Source organism: Triticum urartu, chromosome 4 (assembly GCF_003073215.2).
Source record: "Triticum urartu cultivar G1812 chromosome 4, Tu2.1, whole genome shotgun sequence".
Taxonomy (NCBI): Eukaryota; Viridiplantae; Streptophyta; class Magnoliopsida; order Poales; family Poaceae; genus Triticum; species Triticum urartu.
This window is the reverse complement of record NC_053025.1, coordinates 526,062,118-526,081,577: the sequence shown is the minus strand read 5'-3', so window position 1 is coordinate 526,081,577 and position 19,460 is coordinate 526,062,118. Positions and strand designations below refer to the sequence as shown.

At 47.6% G+C, this 19,460-nt stretch overlaps 1 long non-coding RNA gene across 1 annotated transcript; it reads left to right on the top strand.

The window, feature by feature from the left end:
* The first annotated feature begins 16,249 nt into the window (after nt 1-16,249).
* Nucleotides 16,250-19,111, top strand: LOC125554055. Its single transcript, XR_007304304.1, has 3 exons — nt 16,250-16,566; nt 18,078-18,784; nt 18,892-19,111. It is a non-coding gene; the product is annotated as an uncharacterized LOC125554055 (long non-coding RNA).
* Nucleotides 19,112-19,460: the final 349 nt, after the last annotated feature.

Genomic DNA, 19,460 nt, shown 5'->3' with positions numbered 1-19,460 from the left:
AGAACGATGACATGATATAGACAAGATCTATCTATGTAGAGATACACCCCATCGTTTTATCCTTAGTAGCAACGATACATACGTGCCGGTTCCCCTTCTGTCACTGGGATCAAGCACCGTAAGATCGAACCCACTACAAAGCATCTCTTCCCATTGCAAGATAAATAGATCAAGTTGGCCAAAGAAAACCCAAATATCAGAGAAGTAATACGAGGCCATAAGCAATCATGCATAAAAGAGATCAAAGAAACTCAAATAACTTTCATGGATATAAAAAGATAGATCTGATCAAAAACTCAGAGTTTATCGATCCCAACAAACACACCGCAAAAGAGTTACATCATATGGATCTCCAAAGACCATTGTATTGAGAATCTAGAGAGAGAGGAAGCCATCTAGCTACTAACTACGGACCCGAAGGTCTACAAAGAACTACTCACGCATCATCGGAGAGGCACCAATGGAGGTGGTGAACCCCATCCGAGATGGTGTCTAGATTGGATCTGGTGGTTCGGGACTCTGCGGCGGCTGGATGAATATTCCGTCGACTCCCCTAGGGTTTTGGGAATATTGGGGTATTTATAGAGCAAAGAGAGGGCTACAAAATAATATAAACATCAACTGGCACTTGGCACTATGTCAATAGGTTAGTACCAAAAATGATATAAAATGACTATAAAATGATTATAAAACATCCAAGATTGATAATATAACAGCATGGAACAATGAAAAAATATAGATACGTTGGAGACGTATCAGTCATGCACTACTTTTTCCCGTTCGATCCGGCGATATATTCGATCCACGGCGAAGAGGGGAATGGGGAATAGAGGTAGACAAGCATGTAGAGGTAGTTCATACTAGTTCGTACGAGTTCATAGTACTTCATACTAATTCATGCAAGATCGGAATAGAGGTAGATGTAGATGTAGAAGGGGGATTGGGGGATTGGGGGTACACAACGGACACTGACTACCGCAATGGCCGTCACAGGCGTGCGGAGCAGTGGGTCGAGTGGCTGGCCTTCATCTTCTTGTTCATTTTCGTGCAGGGCGGTGGGTCGTCGTCGTCCTTGGCGGAGTCGAGGTCGATCTGCCAGGTACGATGGCCTAGCTCCGGCGCCCTTGTCGGTGTCAAAACCGGTAGATCTCGAGTAGGGGGTCTTGAACTGTACGTCTAAGGGTCAAAGGTAACAGGAGGCACGGGACAGAATGTTTACCCAGGTCCGAGCCCTCTTGATGGAGGTAAAACCCTACGTCCTGCTTGATTGACTTTGATGAGTATAGGGGTTACAAGAGTTGATCTACCTCGAGATCGTAGCGGCTAATTAAACCCTAGATGTCTAGCCTGTATGATTATGACTATGACCGTCTCTACAGACTAAACCCTCCGGTTGATATAGATACGGGAGAGGGCTAGGGTTTGTACAAAGTCAGTGTATAGAGAAAGTAATCTTCCTATCTGAACGCCAAGCTTGCCTTCCATGCCAAGGAGAGTCCCATCCGGACATGGGGGAAGCCTTCTATCTTGTATGTTCTCGGCACATCAGTCCGGCCCACGTCACATAGCCCAGATGTCCGGGGACCCCCTAATCCAGGACTCCCTCAGTAGCCCCTAAACTAGGCTTCAATGATGATGTGTCCGGCGCGCAGATTGTCTTCGGCATTGCAAGGCGGGTTCCTCCTCCGAATACTCCAATGTAGTTGACCAAAAGAACTATATCCTGCTCTATACAATAGTTACAACCCTGGACTATGAAGGCAAAATACTTCAAACAAAAAATAGGTTATGTCTTCTGACAATTTTTTCGGTGAGGTATTGTGTTTTAGCCTTATTATTATTTTTGAACCATTTTCCAGCCTCCCGCTTCACGTTTTGAGACGCGGTATTCATTGACACGTCTTGTCAAAGTAGAGATCGTTTCCCCTTATTGCGGGATTCTCATCAATACAGATTTGGGTAACCCAACCGTGCCACTCGCACGACTCCCAGGAAATAGGCGAGTTTTAAGGCTTCGTGGGGGGCGTTCGACATTCACTGCCTTTATAAGAAGATAAAGATCCACCTTTTTACCCGACACCTTCTTCTTCCTCAGCCCATCTACTCTTGAGCTCCAGCGCCCAAGCTTTAATCCTTTCCGTCCCCAGCAAACACTTCCAACCATGTCTGGATCTGGAGCACAGGGCAAATGGATGGCCTCCTCCGTCATGGAGGAGCACATCAAAGAACTCCAGGAAGCGAGGTATTTAGCCAAGGAAATCGCACTTTGGCTTCCTGCCAAAAAGCATATCACTCCCACACCAGAGCCCAATGAGAGGGTAGTATTCATCCCCCACTTTCTTCACGGGCTAGGGTTTCCTCTTCACCCTTTCGTCCGCGGACTCATGTACTATTATGGGCTAGATTTCAATGATCTAGCCCCAAATTCATTCCTCAACATCTCGGCGTTCATCGTCGTGTGCGAGGCGTTCCTCCGCATACCTCCCCCCCCCCACTTCGTCCTATGGCTCAAGGTCTTCAACATGAAGCCGAAGGTAGTCGAGGGTCAACACGCGGAATGCGGCGACGCTATGGTGAGAAAGCTCCCTAACATCACCTGGCCCAAGGGGACTTTCATGGAAACCATGAAGGGTTGGCAACAAGAGTGGTTCTATGTTACGGAACCTTGCGACGCCTCATGGGCCGCCACTCCTGAGTTCAAAACCGGTCCACCAATGCAGCTCACATCATGGCTCAAGAAGGGCCTAGATTGGGCGGAGGTGATGACGCTGCAAAAGCATGTCAAGAGCATGGTGGACAAGAACACCAGCCTTGCCAGCGTGATCCAGGTGATGTTGTTTCGTCGGATTCTCCCCTGCCAACGCCGGACTCTCCATATGTGGGACTTTGATCCGGCAAGTCCCCGGACCCTGCAGCGGTTCTTCGGCATGAAGCACGAAGATATATGGAGCTGCTTTTTAAGACCCAAAATATGTGGCCGCCGACGACCGAAGATCTCGGCCACGACCGCGCTCACCCAGCCACTCCAGTGAGTTTTTCGGCTTTCTAATCATGTCTTTGGTTCGCAGATCCAAGGAGTGAGTTTAAACCTTCCTCTTGTCCCCCAGGGCTGGACGAAGAAGATATAACGGATCAAGTGTCCGGATCCCCTGCCCGAAGACCCAGTTATTCCTCTTCTGACAAAGATGCTGGTTCCGGCACCGTACCAGGCGCCGGAAAAGAAGGCCAAGAAGAAGGGCAAAGAGGTCTGAAGTGGCCTTCGCCGCAAAGGTGCTTCGGACATATCATTCGAAGATACCGAAGCTCTCTCCTGCCATGATGAAGACGAGGAGGAAGATGAGGAGCACAATTCTCCCCCTAAGGGGGGAAAGAAGAAAAGGGGAGCTTCCGCAGACCTAGAGGCGGAAGCGTCCAAGAAGGGGAAACTCTCCCTTTCAGACGATTTGAAATCGGACGCCGAAGCCGTCCCCGAATAGAACCCCAGGCCGAAGCCTTCGGCCGAATCATAAGTATTTAAGGGTAATGTAAGTATATGGCTTTATGCCTTGTAATTCTAACACACAGAATCACGTATTGTAGTCCGGCCCGCGATCTCCCCCGACAATCATCGTCTTCCGGGAATTCGCTGGGCTCACACATGATGGAGAGCGAGTGGCCTCCGCCGGCGTCCCCACCTACTGCTACGGACAACACCGAAGTGTTATCCCGAGGTACCTTTCTAGGCCCTGGAGAGGTGCGGGAAGCCGTCAAGGTGGAGCTAGAGGGTAATACCTCTGCTGCCGAAAACATGGGGGAATCGACCCCCATGGCGGCCGGTGACGGGGGCCATGCCCAATTCGGCCCCCAACCGAATATCATTCCGGAGGCCGATACGACTCCTGAATTAGGCGAGCAGCCTCCTTCGAAAGAAGGGGGTGCGTCGACTCCACCGGCGACCTCTGTCAATCCGGAGGCGCCGGACACTCTGATGGAAGCGCTTCAGAGCGCCTCCATTGTTGAGGAACATCATGCCCTTATAGGTACGGTGGTTGAAAAGGTTCGGTCGGCTAAAAGCAGATTGAACGAGGCCTATACTAGCCTTCTGACGGGCTTTGAGGTACGTGGTTTAAATGAACAGAATGCCTGTGTATAGTCAGTAGCCCCTAAGTCTCTGTTCGGCGTTCGCTTAAGAAAGTCCAAACAGAGGATCAAATAGTCTTCACAGGGGATTAGCATACATGTGTATTTGAACAAACATGCGTCGAAGTTGGTGGCAGCCGCCAATGCCGATGAAGTGTCCGAACTAAAGCAGCGGCTAGAGCGGGCCGATGAAGAGCTCATTCGCACCAACAAACTATTGGAGGAGAAGCAAGGTATGCGGTACCTTTTCACATCTGACATAATATGTCTCGTTGTTGTGCTATCTTGCTGAGTTTTGTAATTATGCTCACAGCTGATGCATCTGAGGTCAAGACCCTCAAGAACACGCTGGTCGAGGCCAAGAAGGAGGCGGAGGGGGAACGAGCCGCCCGCCAAAAGCATGAGTCACAGGTGGAGGAAGTCCAGCAAGAGCTCCGAGACACCATAAACAAATGTGAGTCCTTGGAGCGCAAGATTACGGATCAAGATGCCAAACTTGCTAAGTCCCTCCAAAGCGCGAAGGAGGCCAGGGTTGAAGACCAAGGCGCTTGTCGGGGGATTCAAGAGGCCAAGAAGATTGCGGCGGGTAAGGCCTTTATTATGCAAAGCAAATTTGTGGGGAGAAGGTACCTCTTACTGACCCGGGTTAGGAGTTCTCCAAGAGCGTTTGCGGATCTTCCCCGAAGTATTGTTGATGCTGCGGAGTTCTTCCGAGCCGAAGAGGGGAGTTCGACGAAGAAGCTGTTTGGTCGCAGTACCTTGTGCCAGAGCATCCGGTGCCTCTCAGCGATCAACTAAAATAGTTGATCGAATTGCATAGGGTGACCGAACTAGCTATGAGGGATATTATAATCTGTCTCTGGCTCGCCGAGCCCATACCCGGCAGTTACTTCGGGCTCGTGAAGCGGCTAGTCAGTGCCTGCCCCCGGCTGGATGCCATACATCGGTCGGTCTGTATCGAAGGTGCCCGGATGGCTTTTGTCCGTGTCAAGGTACAGTGGGCGAAGATGAACGCCGTCAAGCTGGTAACCGAGGGACCGCCCGCAGGCAAGGAGCACCGCACTCCGGAGCGGTATTTGGACAAAGTATTGGAAGGTCCCCGCATTGTAGAGGGCCAGTGTTCGAAGGACATTATCTTTGAATGAATGTATCCGTGCCGCCCAAACTTTGTAATATGAAACAAGGCTTTATGCATGATATGTTGCTTGTTTTACCTCTAATTCTTTTCCTCCTTTGCGGCTGTTGTTGGTATATGAGAGTTGGCCAGTCGTCGGCTTCAGCCCCCACGTGGGTAGCATGGGGGTGTTCGGAATTGCACCTGGAGAAACTTGACCCAACGGCTTGGTCCTTGAAGGAGGTGTTAGTGCGGCGAACCAGGCAATCGGACTATGTGGCTTTATCGCTCTCACTTAGCCATAGGATCTAGACAATAAGATGGTAGCCGCAGCCCCTGGTATTATTCGGTTATCCAAGCTTGGGTGTTGTAGACACCTTACCGGGTGAAAACCGGTCCTTCGCGTAATGCGGAAAAAATCGCGATAGATTTATACTTAGTCATCGAATAGCTGACCAGCTCTCGCCAGATCATGACAGTTAGTTTTCGGCTTTCTCTACTGAGGTGTTTATTCGGATGAGCCGAAAACACAATCGCAGTAGTTCTCCCTTTACTACCATAGCCGAACGAGCGGAACGTAAGGTAGCAACCACAGGAGCCGGGCAACACAACTATTAACCAAAGACATGATTCGGAGCCGATGCATATAATGCTATATTCGAGACGCCGAATTGTACTATGAAAATGTTCGGACTTTATTATATTTCAGAATGTACATGGCCAAACGGAGCCCCTTGCGATTTAAGTCGTGCCGAGGTGTACATGGTGATCAGACAAAAAAAGAGAGGATGCGGGTTGGGAAATAAACCAGTACCGAATATGTTGGGCAAAAAATTGTTTCCATTATAGTCTGATTCATACGTCAAGACGTATTTTACAAACGATGCGATAAGCGTCGAGGCTATTTTACATGCCGGGCACCGGGGAAAGCTGTGTGCGGGTCCTAAAAAGGAAGAGGTGATCTTTAAAGATCCCTTAGATACTCTGCCACACGTCCATGCTATTTTTCCTCCTTGGTATATTATCCTTCGAAAGGATCAACGATCGGGTTCTCATGAGGGACCTAAAAAAGGGCCCTTGGTACCGTCGGAAGGTGCTGGTGGTTGTAAGGAACCTGGACAGGAAAAAAATAAAAAAGAAACATGAGGGTCCAGTTTGGGTCGAACCATATTGTGTACTTTGTCTTTACTATGCCTCCGTCTTGTCCCACGGTATCTTTAGTGCGTAGTTATTACGCGTGGCACATGTGCCGCAATTTGGCTGGGGCTGAGACGGAGGCTGAATTGCTAATCAAGGTCCGGACGAGCCGGACCGTCTCTCTGCCGAGTAGTCCGGACGCGTTTAACAGTGTCCGGGGACTTGAATGCCGATGTAATGTTCGGCTTGATAAGTCCGCCCTGGACCTCCGCAGCAAGGACCGTGGTGTGTTCCTCGGGGCGGAGGGAGCGCTCCGTGTTTCCATTGACTGTTATAACACCGCATGGTCCGGCATCTTTAGTTTGATATATGCGTAATGCGGGATCGCATTGAAGCCAGCGAACGCGGTTCGTCCGAGCAGTGCATGATAACCGCTATGGAAGGGGACGATGTCGAAGATCAAGTCCTCGCTTCGAAAGTTGTCCGGCGAACCGAAGACTACTTCCAATGTGATTGAGCCCGTGCAACAGGCTTCTACACCAAGTATTACTCCTTTAAAGGTAGTTTTGGTGGGTTTAATTCTTGAGGAATCAATACCCATTTTACGGACCGTGTCCTGATAGAGCAGGTTAAGGTTGCTGCCGCCGTCCATGAGGACCCGCGTAAGGTGGAATCCATCAATAATTGGGTTGAGTACCAACGTGGCTGAGCCTCTGTGAAGGATACTAGTCGGATGGTCTCTCCAATCGAAAGTGATCGAACAAGCTGACCATTGATTGAATTTTGGGGCGACTGGCTCTATCGCATAGACGTCCCTTAGAGCGCACTTGCGCTCCCGCTTGGGGATGTGAGTAGCGTATATCATATTCACTATTTTGACCTCTGGGGGAAATTTCTTCAGTCCCCGCTGTTCGGTGGGTGAGGCTCATCGTCGTCGTCCTCACTGAGCAATCCCTTCTCCTTATGTCTGGTGTTTAGCTTACTGGCTTGTTTAAAGACCCAACAACTTCTGTTGTTGTGGTTGGCAGGCTTGTTGGGGGTGATGTGAATTTGGCAAGGTCGATTGAGTATTCGGTCCAGGCTAGATGAACCGTCTTTATTTCTTTTAAATGGCTTCTTCCGTTGACCGGATTTGGAGCCACTGAATCCGGCATTGACCGCCGTGTGTTCGGTATTATTATTGTTACTTCAACGCGTGTGTTTGTTGCGTCGGGGCCTGCCGCTGCCGTTTTTGGTTTCAGAAGTACCCGGGTTGCTGGTACCGTTGTTGCTACGGGCTAACCAGCTATCTTCTCCCGCGCAAAAGCGGGTCATGAGTGATGTAAGTGCTGCCATGGACTTTGGCTTCTCTTGGCCGAGATGTCGGGCGAGCCATTCGTCACGGATGATGTGTTTAAAGGACTCTAGGGCTTCGGCGTCTGGACAGTCGACAATTTGGTTCTTTTTGATTAAGAACCTTGTCCAGAATTTTCAGGCTGACTCTCCGGGTTGCTGGACTATGTGACTAAGGTCATCGGCGTCCGGGGGACGTACATAGGTACCTTGGAAGTTTTCTATAAAGGCATCTTCCAAATCTTCCCAGATGCCAATAGAATTTTCTGGGAGGCTATTTAACCAGTGTCGAGATGGTTCCTTAAGCTTTAGGGGGAGGTATTTGATGTTATGGAGATCTTCACCGCGGGCTATGTGAATGTGGAGAAGAAAATCTTCAATCCATATTGCGGGATCTATTGTACCGTCATATGATTCAATGTTCATGGGTTTAAACCCTTGTGGGAACAGGTGCTCCATTACCTCATCGGTGAAGCATAGGGGGTGTGCGGCGCTGATAACCCACAAGTATAGGGGGTCACAATTCAACCTAAATTTATTGATTCGACACAAGGGGAGCCAAAGAATATTCTCAAGTATTAATAGTTGAGGTGTCCATTCAACCGCACCTGAAAGACTTAATATCTGCAGCAAAGTATTTAGTAGCAAAGTAATATGGAAGTAGCGGTAACGGTGGCAAAAGTAACAGTTGTAGTTTTTGTAGTGATTGTAACAGTAGCAACGGAAAAGTTACTAAGCAAAGATCAATATGCGAAAAGCTCATAGACAATGGATCAGTGATGGATAATTATGTCGGATGCGCTTCCTCATGCAACAGTTATAACATAGGGTGACACAGAACTAGCTCCAGTTCATCAATGTAATGTAGGCATGTATTCCGAATATAGTCATACGTGCTTATGGAAAAGAACTTGCATGACATCTTTTGTCCTACCCTCCCGTGGCAGCAGGGTCCTATTGGAAACTAAGGGATATTAAGGCCTCCTTTTAATAGAGTATCGGACCAAAGCATTAACACTTAGTGAATACATGAACTCCTCAAACTACAGTCATCACCGGGAGTGGTCCCGATTATTGTCACTTCGGGGTTACCAGATTATAACACATAGTAGGTGACTATTGACTTGCAGAATAGGATCAAGAACTCACATATATTCATGAAAACATAATAGGTTCAGATTTGAAATCATGGCACTCAGGCTCTAGTGACAAGCATTAACCATAGCAAATTCATAGCAACATCAATCTTAGAATATAATGGATACTCGGGATCAAACCCTAACAAAACTAACTCAATTACATGATAAATCTCATCCAACCCATCATCGTCCAGCAAGCCTACGATGGAATTACTCACACACGGCGGTGAGCATCTTGAAATTGGTGATGGTGAAAGGTTGATGATGATGATGGCGACGGATTCCCCTCTCCGGAGCCCCGAACGGACTCCAGATCAGCCCTCCCGAGAGAGATTAGGGCTTGGCGGCGGCTCCGTATCGTAAAACACAATGAATCATTCTCTCCAATTTTTTTCTCCCCGAACATGAATATATAGAGTTGGAGTTGACGTCGGTGGAGCCTCAGGGGGCCCACGAGGCAGGGGCGCGCCCCAGGGGGGGCGCCCTGCACCCTCATGGACAGGGTGTGGCCCCCTGGTGTTGATTCTTTCACCAGTATTTTTTATTAATTCCAAAACGCGTCTCCGTTGATTTTCAGGTCAGTCCAAGAACTTTTATTTGTGCACAAAAATAACACCATGGCAATTCTGCTGAAAACAGCATCAGTCCGGGTTAGTTCCATTCAAATCATGCAAGTTAGAGTCCAAAACAAGGTCAAAAGTGTTTGGAAAAGTAGATACGTTGGAGATGTATCAGGCGCCTCTGTATCGGGCGACATCGGGGCGTAATTCGGATGGGGGCCGTATGCGGTTTTTGGCCTGTGCGAGGTTGTGTCTGTCCCGCCAAGTCTAAAGGCCGCCCTCGTGTGTTGGAGCACGCCCCCTCGATCCATAGATTGATCTCGTCAGACCGGCTCTATTGTCCAGGTCCTTGCGTAAGTCGTAGGTATAGCCCGAGGCCGTTACCTCCTTGCCCGAGGGCGGGCTGGTGCTCGGCATGAGTAGCCGGACTGTCCCGTCCACGTGGTGGCCGGTCGGGCTAGTCAGCAGTTCTATGCTTTAGCAATGTAGGCTCAAGGGCCTCGTCATCGAATTGAGGCGGTAGCTTGCGCTTTGGGTAACTCTTAGTTGGGCATTCGAGGTCGTATTCCTCGGCAGCCAGGACGTTAGTCCATCTGTCATTGAGTAGATCCTGATCAGCTCGAAGCTGTTGCTCCTTCTTTTTCAGACTTCTTGCAGTGGCAATTAACCGGCGTTTGAAGCGTTCTTGTTCGAGGGGTTCCTCCGGCACGATGAAATCTTCGTCGCCGAGGCTCATATCCTCTTCGGAGATCGGTAGGTAATTACTGTCCTCCGAGCCTTCGTTGCCGATAGGATCGTCTGGATTAACTTGCCCATCCTCCCAATCATCCTGTTCAGATGTTGGCTCGATAGGGGCTACGGGGTCTTCAGCATTCTCCTGAGTATTATTGTCTTCGGTGCTGGTATTGCCGTCTTTGTCACGACGCGATTTTGAGTGGCGCCACTGATGTCGACGCTTCGGAGGGGCTTCGGCAAGCTTGTCCTCGACCGGATCCTTATTGCCGTTGTCACCATCCTCTTTGGGTGTGTCCATCATGTACACGTCGTGTGTGGAGGTGGCCGTGCATCATCCAATAAATGGAAGGTTTTGGCCTTGTTCGTCTCCGGCATCATTGTCTGTACCGTCGATGTCTTCGGAGGCGTAATCTAGCATGTCGGTTAGATCTTTGATAATGGCTATGAAGTGGGTGGTGGGTGGGACGTAAAATTCCCCACTCTCAGCCCCTATTCTGGGTTGGGCATAATTCGGAAGCGATCCTTCCATAATTGCAAGCGATCGCATTAAGTCCAGCGCCTCGTTTAAAGGAGGGGATTGGATGGAGAAACGAAGGTCCATGGGGCTGTCCGGAGTTGGAGCCTCCTGGCGGCGCTCGCTTGACACAGACCTCGAGAGTTCGGACCTAGAGTCCGGCAAAGTGTCCGGTGCTTCTCCGGCAGCAAGCTCCATAAGTGCATAGAGTCCAACGGGCTCTAGACTCCCGTCTTCAGACATGTCGGCCTGCTCTGGATCTGAGGCCAGAGCGGCAATCGCGAACCCTTCGAGGATCAAATCTCCTCAGATATCAGCGATATAATTTAGGTTTCCAAAATTGATCTGGTGACCAGAGGCGTAGCTGTCCATCTGCTCGAGGCGGCCAATCGAATTGGCACGCAGCGCGAAGCCGCCGAATACAAAAATTTGGCCCGGGGGGAGATCTCCCCCGAAATAGCATTTATTGTGGATGATCGAACGATCCATCGAATCCTTCGCAGACAGCACAGAGGAACTCTCAATGAAAGCACCAATGTCGGTGTCAAAACCGACAGATCTCGGGTAGGGGGTCCCGAACTGTGCGTCTAAGGATCGAAGGTAACGGGAGGCACGAGACACAATGTTTACCCAGGTTCGGGCCCTCTTGATGGAGGTAAAACCTTACGTCCTGCTTCATTGACATTGAGGAGTATAGGGATTACAAGAGTTGATCTACCTCGAGATCGTAGCGGCTAATTAAACCCTAGATGTCTAGCCTGTATGATTATGACTATGACTGTCTCTACGAACTAAACCCTCTGGTTTATATAGATACCGGAGAGAGCTAAGGTTTGTACAGAGTCGGTGTAGAGAGAAAGGAATCTTCCTATCCGAACGCCAAGCTTGCCTTCCACGCCAAGGAGAGTCCCATCCGGACACGTGGGGGGGAGCCTTCTATCTTGTATGTTCTCGGCCCACCAGTCCGGCCCACGTCACATAGCTCGGACGCCCGGGGACCCCCTAATCCAGGACTCCCCTCAGCCCTCGCTGGCATCTGCACCGGTTCTTCCTCCTCCTTAGGCTCCCTACCGATGACCGCCGGCGGCACGATTGTCGTCTCCCGGTACACTGCGGCACGACAGTCATTAGGAGCCCGGTAGTTCTTGTACTTGCACCGCTTCTTCCTATGTTTAGCGGCTAGGAGACGGACTGATTCATGGCCCAGCGAATGATGTCGACTGCCATCGCACCCTTCGCTGGGTCAAGAATCAGCGTCTTCAGCTCTTCTGCAGTGGCCCTCATGAGCACTGCATCAGATTCCTTCTACATGTCAGGCATGGAGCCAAAGTTCGAGCACACCTCCATGGTGTTCTCGAACTTGGTGCGGTCACCAGCCGACCACCCGAGGAAGAAGGCTCTCCAGCCAATACCCCAAGGGAAGGGGTTGGCGTTGGAGCTGGAGCTAGAGCTCATGGCAATGGAGAGGAGGAAGGTTGACAGTGAGAGAAGAGAGGGTGGGTAAGTTAGTGGTGGGCAGGGTGAGTAAATATAGGGGCGGTGGAGAGGAGGAGAAGAGTGACAATCATGCCATTTTAACTACATGCTCTTCAATAAGCCATGAACTATGTGATGTGCCTGACTCCAGGAATTGTGTGCAGATCGAGGAGAGCAATGAGATGGGCACGGAGGTGCTCCCGGCTGTTGACAACAAGGGCAAGCAGCCCCTTCATCCAATGCCTGACGAGGTTGTGTTGCCGCCCACCATTGAGGAAGAACCGAAGACGCCTGAGGCTGGCGACGACGAGCGCATGGAGGAGCCCCCCAGCAACAAGCGCCGCAACTACGGTCACTACCATGAGGAGGATGGCCCAACTCACTTCTGCAAGGTTATCCTTGCACCGAAGCTTGAGTGCATCCCCAAGCCCCTGAACTTCACCAAGCACTTTGTAGCGGTGCCGACGGAGTTCAAGCTCAGGAACAACACCGGCTGCTCCTGAAAGGTGACGGTGAAGCTGATGAATGGCAGGGTGACCCTGGATCAAGGTTGAGCCACCTACGCAGCCGTTCATCAGATCAAGATAGGCTACATAGTGACATTCAAGCTCCTCACTCCTGACACCCTCAAGGTCATCATCTTCGACGACGAAGGCACTGAGGTCGTTAACAAGTGCGGGAAGCACGACAAAGCCTTCACCGCCAAGGACTAGGGCCGGGGCACCTCCTTCCTAAGTACTATAGAGTCTGCTTTGAACTATTTATGTTTATGGTTTATGCGTTGAACTGTTATGAAGTGTGGTACTGCTTATCTGAAATATGTTGTTAAGTAGTTGATCCTCTGTTATACTCTGCTCTGCTTATGACGTGTGCTACATGGTTGTGCCGAAGTGTGCTGGTAGCCTCACCAACTAGCCAAAGAGGTTATCACACATCAGGTGTTGCATACAACCAAACATCATGCCCTGAATTTGTCCACTAATATGCAGGCAACCAAACACCAGGCAGTGTTGTTCAGCCCATACATGCAAAAGGGCATGCAGGCAACCAAACAACTTGCAGATGATGCATTTGAGACTGCATTTACATAGCGAGGCTGAGTTGAGAAGGCTATGCAATACAACTATTATTCACTACTACAACCAAACACGTTCAGAGAGTAGCTCTAACGTGATGTATGTATGTGTAGTGTATGCCCAGCCGGGCATGGGACACGATGTGACATGGATAGTGTGGATAGGCCTGCACTGCACGAAGCCGTCCCTCCCCTACATCATCACATGAGCGAAGGAAGTAAAGGGAAAAAGAGGAGATGTTTTGGTTCCGAAACGGACGAGAAAGAGAGAGATGATGAGTAGATCGATGGATGCTTGACCGGACGGCCGCGTCGCTGTGCGTGACGGGAACCGCCGCTAGGAGCCTATGCTAGGTACAGTACTACGTACTTGTAGCGTAGCTGGCAGCTGTGCTGCTTTGTGCTCTCGTTTCGTTCCCTTGCCTCCGCGCTTTCTGAGCCCTACCTCGGTCATGGCTAATTTGGCTGCATAGCGTAGCGTAGCGTAGGCCTTTCTTGCGCTTTTTTCCTGGCCGTTCAATGTATTCGTCTCGCTTGGAGAGAGTTTCGTGGGATTCTTCTTGGCTATATATATGATCGCACACGGACGACAGGGCGTGTACTTGTACCATACCACAGTCAAATCGCACTCAAGAACAAAGAATATTTTTTTGCGATGATAGTACAAAGAATATTTACGTATTCGTGTGTATGATTATCACATGTACTCCCTCCATTTTATAATATAAAATATTTTCTGACACTAATATAGTGTTAAAAACGTGTTAAATCATGAGAAGAAAGAAGTAAAAGATTACTCTGGCCAACCCTTTTTTGGAGACGCTCCAACATGATTCCCGTATGAAAATCGAAGAGGTAAATACACATATGGTCTTAAGACTGATCAGTTTGATGCATAAACTTATAAAATACTATTTCGTCTCATAATATAAGACGTTTTTGACATTACACTAATATCAAAAAACGTCTTACATTATGAGACGAAAGGAGTACTTAATTTTGGTCACATAACTTGTTCATATGTGTAAATACAGTCACTTTTCCCTATCGGGTCGTATCCTATGCCCATGTGGCGTGCGAGTGAGCGGAGAAGTGTTGGGCGAGATACGCATGACTGATTTTCTTTAAAACAAGCACCCTAGGCTTTTAATTAATCATGCGTAAAATCCAGTCAACCGCGGTCACACCTATAAGGGCATCTTCCAGACGAACCCGTAAACTTCCTGCAACGGTCTGAACCGTGTTGTCCGGACCGCGGAAGCCATCCAACGCGGTTCTGTATCGGTCCGCAAGGTCGTCTCGACACGATTTCTCCCCCAAAACGGAGATAAAAGTGTGGGGGGGGGAGGGGGGGGTTGCGGGAGTCCGAACACGCGAAACGTACGAATCCGACACCCCAAGCCCAAACCCTTCGCGGACCCCGCGACTCCATCCTCCCCAATTTTCTCTCCTTCCTTCTTTCTCTTTTGTCGTCGCCGTCGCTCCACCACCCCGGGCACCAAGCCACACCCCTGCTGGAAATATGCGTCTCCGTCACCTCCAACGATAAAGCAGGGCTCCCCACCGCTTCACCTCCATCCCCGTTCAACTCCCTGTCCTCCGGCCGCCCCGCTAGGTACCATCATCTACCATGCCCAGCAACAGTTCGATGAATCACGGGAGCTGAAAACAGTCGTCCCTTCTTGTTAGTAGCAATGGATTCCAATTTGGATTACATATACGAGCAGTATGTTGAGTCCTCCGATGGCTCATCGGACGAGGAGGAGTACTCCATGTTGGAAATATGCCATAGAGGCAATAATATTGTATTATTATATTTTTATTATTCATGATTAAGAGTTTATATTTCATGCTATAACTGCTATGATCATGGAATATGCGATTCGGTGGAAAACGCATAAGCCTTCAGGTCTGTGGTATTGAGGATAGATCTCTAAGAACATCGAGGAGAACATGGTATTAATGATCAAAGAGAGAGAAGAAGCCATCTAACTACTAGCTATGGACCCATAGTGGTAAACTACTCACGCTTCATCAGAAGGGCAATAGAGTTGATGTAGAAGCCCTCCGTGATCGAATCCCCCCTCCAGCAGGGTGCCGGAAAAGGCCCCAAGATGGGATCTCACGGGTACATAAGGTTACAATAGTGGAAAAGTATTTTGGTGGACGCTTTTGGTCGTTTGGGAATATTTGGGAATTTATAGGCCAAGAATTAGGGTTAGAGGAGCTCTGAGGGGCCCACAAGCCCTCAGGGCACGCCCCTGAGGCTTGTGGTCATCTCGGGACTCCTCTGACTTCATCTCCAAGTCCCACGCGAGTCTTCTGGTCCAAGAAAAATCATCGCGAAAGTTTTATTCTATTTGATATTCCTTTTCTGTAAAATTCAAAAATAAGGAAAAAGACAGAAACTGGCACTGGTCTCTAGGTTAATAAGTTAGTCCCAAAAATAATATAAAATAGCATAGCAATGCATATAAAACATCCAAACCAGATAATATAATAACATGGAACAATCAAAAATTATAGATATGTTGGAGACGTATCACAAGCTTACGGTAATCACGATCTACTAAGTGTTAGTGGGACAGGAGTGATGAGAATGTATTTTTAAAATTGATTCATTAATATTTAGAATAGTTCCGAGAGGTTCCGGAAGCGTTTCGGGGTCACCGGAAGGGTTTCGGTGAATATCGGGTAATACCGGGTATTAGCGATTAATTATATATAGGTGGGAAATGTTTCTGGGGATGTTAAATTATATATAATGCTCTAAAAATGTTTATAACATTTTATATTTAATTTAAATATCAATGGGCCTTAAAAGGCCAAGAGGTGGAGGGAAACTTGGGCCACAAGGGCCCAAGTAGGAAGGCGCCCCCCTTTCCTTGTAAGGGAGGCCGAACTGGACTAGGGGAGGAGTCCTACTCCTCCCCTTTGGCCGGCGCCCCAAAGGTGACTTCCCCCTTTGGTGGCAGCCCTCTCCCTCCCCTCTAACCTATATATACTAGAGGATTTCCACCCTATGAGTACACAAGTTTTGCAGCCTGCTCTAGTTGATCTAGTGCACGTTCTAGTTGGTCCTAGTTGACTAATTAGAGCGAGTCCTAGCCACCTCTAATCCTCATAATTAGAAGCCCCGTGTGGTTCTAAACTCCTCCCTCCAATTCTCTGGCAACGATTAGCTCTACACGGTGAAGCGCTGCCGGTCGTGAAGACCATACGCTTGCAACCAAGTAGAGAGGACGTGCTTTCGGTCTTCTGTTTGGGATCGTTCGAGGGTGGTTCGCGGGATCGTCATCAACGGTCGAGAGACTCCAAGTACAATCTACACCGACTCATCTACTTCCGCTGCACTCCCGGAGTCGGTAACGATCGTTGATCACAACCCTTTATGCATCTTCATATTGTTCATGAGTGATCATAGGGCATTTTTTGTTTTCTACTATATTTCCCAACAATGGCATCATGAGCGGTTCTATGAGTAGATGCAGGTTGCGATCTAGATCACATGTGGATGTGAGGGTGATGTTCTTACAATGCTTCCCACGAGTGTTGCTTCGGTTCAGTTCATTGACGGCATGGTGTCGCTTTCTACTAGGTTTTGACAATCGCTCGGCTCTGGTTGCCAACGATCTGCTAACAGTTCATTGGGCTTCACCATAGTAAAGAATAGTGAACCGTTGGATGATCTTCTAGGGTGTCAGCATATTAGACGAAGTTTAGTGTGGGGGAACGAGATTTTTAATTAAGTCTCTTCTTTCAAGCACGTTGAAAGTTAATCTAGCAATAAGGATTGTCACTTTATGGTGTGCATGTAGGTAGCTAGATTTATCCTGAAACCCTAGAAGCCACGTAATTAAAATTTGCCAAACCGATTAGAGGTCGTCCAACTTCGTTTTGCAGGGTTTGCATATGATGTGGTATAGCCTTCGTCATGATAATGAGTTTACGTATGAGATGGTTATATGTTGTAATGTTAAGTGGCCTGTGCGTCACAGCATGATGGCTGGAGCCACGATATTGCCACCTTAATGTAAATATCGTAGAGATAGGTTATAGGTGATGGTGGCAAGACATCCACAGAGGACCTCGACGGGGAGAAGGTGTACCAAGGCACGGGATGATGAGCTATAATTTCGTGCCATGGTGGAATTTCAGATTTTAGTGTCACGGCAACGTTTTCTGAAACGTTTGCCACGACAAAGTTTTCTAAGATTGCCGCCACGGAAACATTTTTTGAATGGTTGCCATCACAACGAAATATTGGCCATCACGTCGCTTCAATTGAAGATTAGAGACGATCATGGAGAACTCCCGGCACCCAGGGCTATATCATGTCATGCTATTATGAATAGCCTGGGATGTTTATCCCTTTCTTGTTTGCACCCTTTGATGACGCAATAGTCAACTATTAGGGTGATCTCTCATAGTAAATATCAAGTTAAAAGGTGCTCTTCCCAGTGTTGCATCCGTCTATAACACGTAGCGTTTCGGAGTGCGTCATGTCCACATAAGTACAAACGGGATGTGAGGTGTAAGACGGGGATTGTCAGACCATGTATGCAGACATCACTCGGTTGTCTTGAAGTTCAAGCAGAATCGTTATGAGCTCGGAGCACAAAGCATCAAAAGATGGAAAAGAGTCATATGGAGATATGATCAGCAAAAGTTTGCCCACCGATCAGAAGTCTCGTCATCAGTGATGTATACATCAATGACTGAGAACTAGACTTGGATCTTGAATCACTCACTATTAATTATGAGAGATATTGATTTGAGTGGGAGCGCACTTTCAATTGAAATTTTGTTTTAATTCACTAATGCAATATTAATTATGAATTATATCTAAAAGTGAATCTTGTGATTGTTGTTGTAGATCAATGGCTTGCAATAGTTTCAATTTAGCACCACAATTTGAGAAAGAAAAGTTAGCTGAGAATGGTAGAAACTATGAGGATTGGATCCACACTCTAAGATGTGTTCTCGGGAGGGCAAAGAAAGAATATGTTCTGGATCAACCACTTGGTGACTACCCGACCCCTGGAGCAACGCAAGATGTCATCAACGTGTTTTTATCTCACAAGAACGATTTCAGTGTGGTCAAGAGTATTATGTTAGCTTGCATGGATAATGTGTTACAGAAATGTTTTGAGCATTCCAGTACTATCTAAATTTTTGAGACACTGGAAATTCTATATCACAAAGAACCAGCTGAAGTTCATGAGATGACTGAAGCAATGGTAGAGTGTAAGATAACTGAAGGGGTTAAGCAAGGTGCTAGGCTTGCAGACTATTATGATAGTATTACTGCAATGGGAATTGATTTTTCTAGGACACCAGAGAATGACTTACTCCTCATTTTGCTTTATAAAGCAATGCTCAAAACCAATGAGATTGGGTTGCAGAACCAACAGAAGGTACTGGTGAAAAAAATAGAAAGTTTCAAAAAGAAACATAACACCAAAAGTTACAAGGGTGGAGCATCTCATGAGACTTCATGTTTCTACTGCAAAGAGATAGGACACTGGGAAAGAAATTACTTGAAGTATCTGGCAGATAAGAAGAACTCGTCTTCTGGTAAAGGTATAAAAGTCATACAAGTTAATGTTATTTATATTCTACTTGCTGAAAAGTCCAAGTCATGGGTATTTCATACCGGATATGTTGCTCACATTTGCAACATGATGCAGGGACTACGGAAAATTCGCAAGCTGAGTAGAAATGAAGTCGTGATGCGAGTCAGGAATGGTGATGGGATTGTCACTCTAGCCGTCGGTGTCACGTCTTTAAGTTTACCTTCAGGATTTTTTTCAGAACTAAATAATTGTTATTTTGTTCTGAAGTTATGTAAAAACATTATCTCTGGATCATGTTTGATAAGTGACGGGTATTCTTACAAATCAGAAAACAATGGTTGTTCAATATATATATATATAAGGATATGTTTTACGGACTTGCACCTATTGTAGGTGGTTTATTCATAATGGATCTTGGACGTGAAAAAGATGTCTTTAACATTAATGCTAAACGTCTTAAGAAGACTGATAATACCACTGATACGTCTCCAACGTATCTATAATTTTTGATTGTTCCATGCTATTATATTATCTGTTTTGGATGTTTAATGGTTTTTAATATGCTTTTTTATATTATTTTTGGAACTAACCTATTAAGCGGAGGACCAGTGCCAGTTTCTGTTTTTTTCCTATTTTAGTGTTTTGCAGAAAAGGAATATCAAACGGAATCCAAACGGAACGAA